The sequence below is a fragment of the Ammodytes marinus genome (assembly GCF_949987685.1).
Source record: "Ammodytes marinus genome assembly, chromosome: 20".
Taxonomy (NCBI): Eukaryota; Metazoa; Chordata; class Actinopteri; order Uranoscopiformes; family Ammodytidae; genus Ammodytes; species Ammodytes marinus.
In genome coordinates, this window is record NC_137224.1 from 8,724,101 (window position 1) to 8,735,142 (window position 11,042).

Below are 11,042 nucleotides of genomic sequence, written 5' to 3' on the forward strand. Positions count from 1 at the left end.
CCAGCATAACTCAACCTAAAATCTTTCTGGTGTGAAAGACATTTGTCAAGCTGATGCTAAAACCATAAAACTATTATCTAGTTTTCTATAACATGACACCAAATACTTCATATTCACAAAACTATAGCTTTAGTAGTTGGCTTTTGATCACAGCTTCCTCTGAAGCATTTTTCTTTGACAACAGAAATGTATAGAATGGTAACATATAGTAATATCATATAATATGGTAGAATTCCAATGATAGTAGAGTCAATAATATTGAATTATCGATCGGCGATATTCATCCACACTTGGAATATATTATTATACAATTGTAACAAATTGCAGTTTACTACACCCCGGTGTGTGCAATCCAACCCCAGAGGGAAAAGAGCAATGAAAAAAGCCACAACTCCCTGCGTGGGATGGCTTCACTTTCAGGGTCAGTAGACTTTCCAAAGTAACAAGCAGAGCATATGCTGCAGCGGTTCCCCTTTTGTCCCAAGAAAGACCCAATTAATTCATCAATCTGTACACCTCTGTCACTGCCTGGTGCATTTTAGCCCCTTGCCAGCAAAGCTCCATCCATTACCAGCCAGGTTGTTCAGCTCTCCCCACAGCTTGCCTGACAAACAGCCAGCCAGGGTGGCTGCTGGGTAATTACACATTGCCTTGACAACGCACATGATTGTTTTCCTAGCAGTATATTACTTCATTAGTACTTCCCAATATGCAGTATTTTTTTAAATGTCACTTTTTTTTCAACCAACTCAGTGTAATCTCGACTCGTCTGTATATCATAACAATCATTAATAACTGTCAGTCGGCAGCATCAGTCCAGCACTCGGGCTGCCTCATTAGCATGGCCCAGCATTTGTTCTGCGAAGAGGCTGATTATTTTCTACAACAGGCCAGGCCAATTACTTTAGTGAAATGGTATCACATAAATCAAAACTTAACAAGGTGGCAAATTTGAAGTTATCAGATTCCAAGAGACACCGTAACTAATATGTCACTGTCACAAGTGCTCTCTGCAGGTATGCCTCCGCCATACCAAATATATCATCCCACAGGATCTCTGAGGCTTTCTAGTGTAAATTACCATATTCAGAAAAGTGGGAGCACAAGTGGTATGAAAATGTAAAGAAGGTGAAGTTCAAGCAGGCTGGCTTTGGGCAGTGGAGAGGATGAAGTGGATCGAAAGAGACAGATCCTGCTGTAATGTCTTTTCAGGGCCGTCCTGGGCGATACAACATGTCGGCCTTCTCTCGCAGCTCAGGCCTCCTCCTTTTACTCTTTACATGATGATGTTCATCCATCACATCATGACAAGCTACATCAAACCAACAACAAACATGCATACCCAGCAATCTAAAATATGCTGACGCCACGCGCAGACACGTAAATACAGACCACTTTAGCTCCACTCTGAGTCGCTTTCTTCTCTGTTTAAACTAGATTTTCCACCTACTGGGAATTCGCACAAGCCCAGAATGTGTGATAAAGTACACTTCTGTCCGTTAGTCACTGACACGAGAGCGATCGCAGAAGCTGTGTAAATGGGTTTCTGTTTGTTTGCCCTTGTTTCTTCTGCCTCTCCGCTCACAGAAGCTCCAGTGTGTGCTTCACAATGAGCGGCTTTTACTTCGCAGTTAGTTAGAGAAGGATTACCTCTCACTAAAACATTCACCTCATCTTGATGTTATTTGCCCCATTTGTTTTCCACTGTCCGCACCACCGCCTCCGCTCATTGCTCATTTTTAAGTGAGGATTGAGGACAGATGGATGCGAACTCAAAGTTTCTGATCTTTAGCAGAAGTTATGGAGGGTTATCTTTGGCTGTATATCTCTGCTCTGGCAGCGCTCCCCTGGCGATGAAGGATTAACCACCGCAGCTGTCTCTTCCCCGGGATGATGCAGTGCACTGCTTCCCGACACGACAGCATCACTTAATCTTAATGTCCGCTTCTCCAGAGCGGCCGCACAGGACAAAGCCAATCAGCATCACATGCCATGGGGATGGACCTACAGCTTGGCCCTGGAGTTTCTCACCCTCGCAGGCCTATTCATCAACTTCAGCCACACCAATCCCAGAGTTCTCCTCTCCACAAACCACAGCTGAGCCGGCCAGTGATGTATAGGACGATGAAGGAGGTGAGGGAGGGGTGGGCAATGGCGTGCGCAAGAGAACACTTATCAGATTGCACATTATGCACTGCTTTGTGTTCCTGAGAAGACAGGGGGAAAAAGTAATGAATGCACTCAGCTTTCCTTTAGCCCGGACCACCTATTTGCTGTGTTTAAAGAGATATCTGCTCAATAGTGCTCCAGCATTAAAGATGGGCCAGAGCTAGAATAATGATCACTGTTCATTTAGATAAATTGCACTCAGGGAATCCATTTGTAAAGATCTGAATTCAGCTGGAAACAGAGGAGGGGGTACTTCATTTGTTCAACATCCTCTCCAAGTTAACCGTTATATGATGTGCAAGCATATCCATACAGTGAATGGTGTTATCCCATAATCCTGTACAGATTGCAGTCCTTATGATATGAAAACACACACAAGGGGTCATACTGTTGAAAGACACATGTTACTCATTTCTGGTCACATAATGTTGAACATGTAATACCGTTAAAACTGGAGTATAAATCAAGCACACAAGGGGGTGGGGGTGGGGTTGCATGCAAAGGGAAGCAGATGTAAAACATTCAGAACAGATCATTCCAGAAGACGTATTCATGCAATATCAAAGAACAAAGTAAGAAGAGATACAGCTAATCCTTTAGAGTCAAAGAAGTTTGATAGAGAGATAAGAAGAAGAAGAAGAAAAAAGCTCTATCTCTGGAATATCGTGACCAAGCCTCGTAATGTAAAATTATGCTAAACAATATCATGATGATAGCCTTCCCGTTGCCAACACCAGCCATCAAACTCCCTTTTTGAACCCGATAATAAAGAGATGACACATTTATGATACCATAATTAACAGCGCTCTAGGATGAAATTAAATCAATATGCCCATCTAATATCATTTTCTCTAGTTATGCAAATCCAACATTCAAAGCCCTTGGAAAGTGATATGAATTGCTTTCACATTTCACTTCACACATATTATCATATCAGACCTCTTGGGTTTGATGACATGGAGGCTGGAGGGGGTGGAGGGGGGGGCTTAACGATGTGAAGACTGAGCCGAGGAGAAGAGAGGAACTCTGACTGCTGATTAGCTCACAGAGACAACAGGACGATAATGTGAGTGCTTAGATAGGAACAATTCGACTTGTTTCGAAGATAAAATGGTGAATCACGCCCCGGTTGTGGATCACTATGGAAAGAGGAGCGCGCAGCAGGATAAGCTTGAGGATTAAACACCTCTGTTGCGCTGTTAAAAAAAAACGCCTTCCTTGCCATAATGAGATAAATTATAACTTTAAATATCCAGTCCAAACACATGCTAGCACCCATTTTTAGCATCCCCTGTATCTGTGCATTGGGGAGGTGAGGGTGAGAGTATACGGCCTCTCCCTTTATGGATATGAGACAAAAGGGAGGCTGTGATGGCTTGGTGCAGACAAGGCGAGCGGCGGTCGAGGGGGAGCCTAATGGCCGTGATTAATGACAATGGGCCAGAGGAGAGCTGGGACACCGGCGCTACATATATCATCCCTTCTCATCAGTCTATGCACCTCTGTGGCCTCTTCTCTGCAAACCAGCACACTACAGTAAAGCAAAAAAAATAAAAACACCTCATCTGCTCTCAGTCAGCATACCACCAGGAAGCTTCTGTTCAGGTATGATTCTTTATGGGCCTCATAGATGATAGCTGAGTAGGGAAATGACATGTAGAATAAGATATAATGAGTAAAGGGGGAGATGGCTGCGTGCCTGTGCGATCACTCATGTTTTTCATGAACTGAATACTTCCTGTGCTTAAGTCACATTTCCAAGGTCTAATCTTCCATACGGAGAGAGAGATGAGTTATTGGCTATTTACGAATAGGAGTGATGATGAATGGTTCAGCATTTATCTGCATAAGTAACTCCAAGGGCTGGCACAGAGGTTCAGGCGGCTATAATAAACATAGTTTGCACTCAGGGACAGCTCTTTATTTATGAGGCTCTGCGAATAGACATTATGTGGCCATCATCAGTTCCTTTCGTTACCTTGAGAAGAGGACAGGGAAATAGCTCTTATACATACTGTATATTTTACTAGTTTAAGAGTTTAAAGTGCTCTGACCAGGCTTACCACCATAGCTGTAATCAACTCAAAACAGGGTTTAGTTATGACCAATTAATGGACTTCTCCTATGGGAATTATAAAACTCTCAGGGACTTGAAGTTTTAATTAGGAGGCACCTTGTTGGATCCTTGCTAATGCCGTCAACTTACTGAAAACATGGCATATTAATCTCCAATTAACATTTTGGGGCAGATTTACTCATTATGAAACGGTTCTTTGCATAAAGGGATGAAAATATTTCATATGTAAAAGGTTTATTCTTTGTTCTGCCCATATCCCGTACAAGGGATAGACCGACCCCCCCCCCCCCCCCCCCCCCCCGCAAGGGCTAAAAAACAAGTTGAGCTTCCTCCTGACCTCCACAGCTCTTCATAATGTTCATGACTTCACGGAAAAAGCTGAGAGCTGCTTTGTGAGGCTGATTTATGACAAAATAACCCAAATCTATTATCCAGAATCTGTATGTATTCTAGCCTGCATAACCGAGGAGTTCTACGAATACCTGACAAGCAGGTTTCCAATGCTCTCAAAATGGCTTATGACATGGGGGAAGGGGAAGATCAATACCAAGACAGACACCTCAGAGTTAATTTTATTTTTCTTTGTCTATAGAACTACATTATCAAACATTAAAGTGAATTTGAATCACTGAAGCACTCCCAGGACAATTTAGTTTTCTCTTTTTTTTAAAGAGACAATACTTTTTTTAAGGGCTGCTTTAAAACTGTTCTCTTCATTAAAAGAGAATTCTTGATTCATTTCGGAAAATTGGCTTATACATGAATTAGTCATTGCTCCGGTCATCTGTGTATTCAAAACTGTAACTGCTACTGGCAATAGCTAGAATTCATTTTCCCCCTCTTTCTTTCTTTGCTCTGTTTATTGCATATGAAATGCTTGATGCACAAACAAGGATCTTGTGAGAACACAAGGCGTCTTTTGTCCAACCAACTGTTTTCGCTTATTTTCCATGGGTGCTGCGTATAATTAATATCTCTGCAGTGCCGGGGGTTGTCATTTTTCAAATGGTTTCCCTGGAAATGTTCTACACCTCTTAATGGCTCTGCTAATGCTGTAGCTGTCATGTCTTGGACAGCTGCACTTTTACAAGACAAACTCAGCTGTGCCACGGGCCTCTCTGTGGACTTACTCACTCAAAGGCTTAGAGGCTGGTGCTGCCAGCTGGTGATGGTACACATAACATTTGATTAATCTTTACCTTGTGCCCATGAGTGGCGAGTCACCTTCGGAATGGTCTCCCTGGTGTACCGAATATTTTCTGATGGATAGCAGGCCGGCCAAATGGCCCCAAATACAAATGCAACCAGATGACCGCTCACAGTTTGCCTCCAGTGTATTCAGGCAGTGAGCTGAGAAGAATTGGATCGTTTACACATGTAAAATTATAAAATACCAAATATAACAAATTTGGTTGACAATCCAAACTTGGGTATTTGTAGATGGTAATGAGCAAACATACCAATATACACAAAAAGAGTTACACCAAAACCTCTTTCAAATGCCTGTTTCACAATTTAAATCTGAGGGATTGCATATTACAATTTTACAAAATTGTGTTTGTCTTCGCAAATCTTTGCTTTTATTTGTGAAATACTGCAGAGTTGTACCTATTCAAGCCTCATAGACTTTTTCCAACATAGGGGGACATTTAAAATAAAATGTGGCTGGGCTTATTCACTTTCTTGTTGAGAGTTAGATGAGAAGATTGATAACACTCTCACATTTGTACTTTAAAGCGGCTACGAGTAACATTTAAATATCTTTTAAACAGCCTCATGTTTCCTCTGATAATCATAAATTACTTTTAACAGCAAACGAGACCATCAGTGCAAAGAAAGACGTTTTTATATAGTTTTTATTACTGCTTTTGGTCTGGTCGCACACCCAGTCCGATTTTCGGTTCGCTCGTGCAGGCTCTATGGTCACATATCCGTATTGGTCGCAGATTTCAGTGTGGCGCTGCAACGCGATTTGAGAAGCCTATCCCTCCAGGTGAGGGAAGGGGAGCGGGAGCCTTGTTTGAGACAGTTATTTGTCGTCATAATCTCTGATAACAGGGCTGAACCATCAAAGAAAAAAAAGAGAATGCAATGAAGAAAAGCTAAAAGGGAGAGTGATATAGGCTACGGGCGGGACGAGGGCGTTGCCAAGCAACGTGTATACAATTTCACGAGAGCGAAACTAGACTGCAGTGTTTACTCCTAAATGAATGAGCGGTTGGTACTAACACAAAGTTTGCTTTGCTTCACAATCAGCAGATAACCATTATCTGAAATAGTCATTATTTACATCAACAACACAAACACGTGACATTACCTCATCGAGATCCATACTAACTGCCGTCTCTCGTTCATTCGCTTTCTGTGAGGACACGTAATCTTTCAGCTCCGTGAGAGAGAGTAGTTAGGTGACGCTGCTGCATCAACTCATTGCAATCAGGTGTGTGTAGCACTGACTGGCATTAGTTGATGCAGTGTCAAAACCACTGTCACGGAGCCGAAAAGAGTCCTCACACTTTCAACACACGGACATGCACTATATTGCGCCCTTCTCAGTTCACACTCGCACGCCTGGCACGAGCTAGAAAACAGCTTTGCGACAGCGGGCGTCGTAAAAATACTACAGCTTTTGTCCAAAGGGGACGCCAACGTGCCATGTTACCCGTAGTGGCTTTAAATAAGAAACCAGATTAGCTTAGCCTAGCAAAAAGGCTACGAGCAGGGGGAAAGAGCTAGCATGGCTCTTTCAAAAGGTACAATAATCCACCTTAGCTTAGAACAACTTTTACACTCAGTAAGCCTCCCAGTAAATCAGTAAGTCTCCCAAAATGCAAAAATATTCTTTAAAAATATTATATCTGCAACGATCTGGTCGAATCACAAATCCACAGTGCATACGCACAACAGGCTGTATTTTATAACTCCACCTGGGGGCAATTACAAAATGCGCAGTCACCCTTCATTTACACTTAATGGAGGAAACTACTGTTTGTGTTGAATGCTTGCACATGACACCAAACCATCTGAGAAGCAATCTGTCAAAGCGTTTTATTGTCCATAGATTCCAAAGACGGAAAGATTGCGGAAAAAGATAAGGTTGTTTGCTGCCCTTTCAAACAGAATTGTAATTGTTTATCAAGTTAGAAGAACCCTTTCTGTAACAAAGGGGTTACAAGCGGGCACTGCTTGGGTATAACATGCCAATAGCCTTAATATTGCTTGCTAAGACAGAAATTGCTTTTATTTTTTAATATATATTTTTTTACACAAACTGAAAGGTCCTTGGAGCAACCAAACTTCATTATTGCACCCCCTTTGGACAAAAGCGGTATTGTTTTTACTTCGGCAGCTGTTGTTCCTAGGTTAACGTACCCATGAAGAAGGCATTAAGAATAACTATATAACAATAGCATTCTTTGCACTGATGGTCTCATATGCTGTTACATGTAATTAATGATCATCATGAGACCGTTTTCAGAAATATTTAAAAGTTCCTCGTAGCACCTTTAATGCCAAAACAACACATTTTAAGCCAACAAGAAACAGATCTGGTTAATGCCAATGCTCCCCAAAACACTAAAAAACAACTTAATTCAAAGATAGTAAAAGCAGAGACACAATCATTCTTAAACTGATTATGGTATACTATTATGTATACTATACTTAATAGTGAAACTGTTTCCTTTCTTACTGTCCTCTTTGAATTAGCTTTAAGTGATATGTTTTGCCATTTCACATGCAACTCTGAAGAAACTCCAGGTAGCATTCCTCCATCACTGAACATAAAAACAAAAGACCCACTGAAGCCATGACATGCCGGTCGTGATAAGTAAATCACCCCGATGTGTGATATGGAGAAGCACAAGTGCGGCTATTTTCTCTGTTTCAAACACTATCTCTCTATTCCCTTCCTGAGAGCAGATATTGTTGACTATGAGATGGTTATCATAATTCACGAGAGTTCAACTCCAGTTCAGAACAAACACTTCATGCGCTTGTTACTTCTTAATAAGATGACACAGTGCAGATAAAGGCAGTTCTTTGACGTTAGGATCAGGCATGCACTGTGCGTAATAACACTGGTGGGATGAGGGATATAAAGAATTCATTTTAATGGCAAGAACTCACTGCTGGTTAGAGGACCATGCAATAGTGTTTATCGTAAAACAAGAAATGTGTGGTCAGAGGACATATGATAAAGAAACACAACAACAAGTCTGCACAAGGGACACAAACCTTGAAAATTCTGAAAATGACGCTCTTGAGATTTAAATAACCGGTTGCAAACTGCAAGCCAGGGTTGGTTTACGTCTCTATCTTTGTTTGAAGCACAGCATGATGGTGGCCCTTTCAACCCCCATTTTCCAGAAGCTTAGACCTGGTTGTTTGATGAGGGCTTATCCCTCAGCTGACATATTATCGCTGGACAGGCCTCTGACTGCGCCAAAAGAACAAACTACGCAAAGGATTAGCCCGCACACTCGTGCTAATGCAGTCAAACTGTCAGAGAGATCAAAGCCGCTCACTCCAGATTAAGACCAATTAAAGTAGGTGGCCCTTCACAAATTAATAGCTGGGGCACTCACCTGTTAAGGAGGGGAAAACAGCTAGGGTCTTTGTTCTCTCCGCTGAAGTGAGAAAACGTCTAGCTATTTTTGTTGTCAGTCAGTTACGTGTTATGGCATGCAGTCAGCAAACAAAATCATTTGTTCCGTGAGGTCATGTAAATCTACATGTGTTTATTGCACCGCAGTTACACCCATGCAGACTCAAAACCACCAGAAATGAGCCGTTATGTCCAAATGCTAACATGACAGTTGTGATTGCTGTCTTTAATGGAGCAATTTAAAATAATTGGCACTTTGCTTGAAGGCCACCTTCCCATTATTAGACTTTGATTGGGCTTTTACAGGTCTGAACATTCTGCTACATAGTGCACATACCCTGTTGAGTTGCAGTGGCTGCCAAATCCATTATAATCTATGCCACAGTTACAGGCTCGGTTCAGCCATATCACAAAAACTATATATGCGGTCATATACCTCTAATGGTTTTTGCAGTCACACCAATAAAATGGAAGTGTATTAAATTTTGTTTGTGATGTTCAAAGTGTTCAAATGCATTTTATTTATGGGCGCCTTTCAGGCCACTCAAGGACACCTTAAATGTACAAATAATCAAAACAGATGCACAACAATAAAACAGATCTAGCATAAATACAAAACAATAAAAACAACAACAGACTAATAGACATTTGGAAAACTCAACAACAACATCTCTTTCCAGAAACAATGTACAAGTTTCGTCGGTGGCCGAGACCTCACTAAATGACTTTCCAAAGAGACAATATTTCCTATGAAAACTATCAGGAGTCATGAAGGTTGTTTTTCATTCAACTCCATTGTATTGGGGTAGCAATGTAATTTTCAATGGCAAATAAAGCTAAATAAAAGGCTTGATTTCACTGGAGTAACTGGGAGTGGGGTTTTTTTCTGTGATTTGAGTGAGATGACCCTTTCACGTTCACTCCAAAGACCTAAAAGCACTTCCTGCAAGCGTCAGAATAAGCCAGTAACAAGAGGCTAACTTCTTGTTGAGGCTGTTTTAGTGCAGAAGGGGTTAATAGTCACAGTTATTACAGTAATGTGAACATCTCGGAGTGAGGCATCTGAACCACAGCTGGTCAGATAGGCTGCGGGTCATCTGAGGGCCAACGGAGGCTCTGCTGATCAAGGCCTCTGCTCTCGACAGGGGGATGAATGATGACTGCAGAGTAAATGCCAAAACTATAAATTTCATCCCACACTGACCCAAAGCTCCTCTAAGGTTTATTTACATTTTCACATAGCATCTACCCTCCAACGTCAAAGTCAAAGGGATCTCAAGGCAGGATGAATTAGTGATTGCAGCGCACGCGCTGTAAAACACACACTGCCGGGAAAGTAAATTTTCGGTCCGTCATGTCCGTTGCGACTGCCGCTGAGGAGCAGACTGAAAGGATCTTTCATTGCCTTGTCTTTCCTTGTTACTCGCTCCGAATCTTGCTTTCCACTTGATCCAGAAGAGCCAAGCAGAACCGCGTGCGTTGTCAAAACCACTCTTCAAACGCAGCTTTGTCCTGTTAATTACGAACGCTAATGGGTGAAAAAAGTAATAAATCGAAGCCAGACACATTTTTATATGTGGAAAATAAATACGTTCGGCACCCCCACGGTTAACTTTCCGATGGGCTTTGCAGACGGCTGTGTTTGATGTGGATGCCTAGAGTCAACTGTGTTTGGACAGTCATGGGGTGGAGCTGCCAGGCTTTTTAACTGCTCCAGAGAACACAGCCCACCACAGAGCAGCGCATAGGAGTCCCTCAGTCCTGAGGCTGGATGCAAACTATCAACTGAGAGAATGAGAGAGAGAACTACAGCGGGATTTATTACTACACAGGCCTGGAGGCTAAGATATCAGCGTGGCTAAGACAGTAGATATTGCCCCGAAAACGTTTGTAGTGCGATTCTTTAGGTCTACACTGCAAAAGCTGCAAGAGATGAATATTACATATTTTATTCAAAACATTTCATTTCCAAACACTTGTCAACTGCAGGTGACGTGATAAGCCCGACAAAAGCAGATTTTTGGGAAATAAAATATATTTTTTAAATCACATCTGTCAAAGCGGGGGAAATATACCCTCGGATGTATATTCAAAGGAGGGGGAAAGAAGTCACTGCTCCCGTTTTGTGGTGTGGGAGGCATGCGGTGCCTAATTTGAGAGAATGAACGCGCTTAAGTTATTACTGCAGGA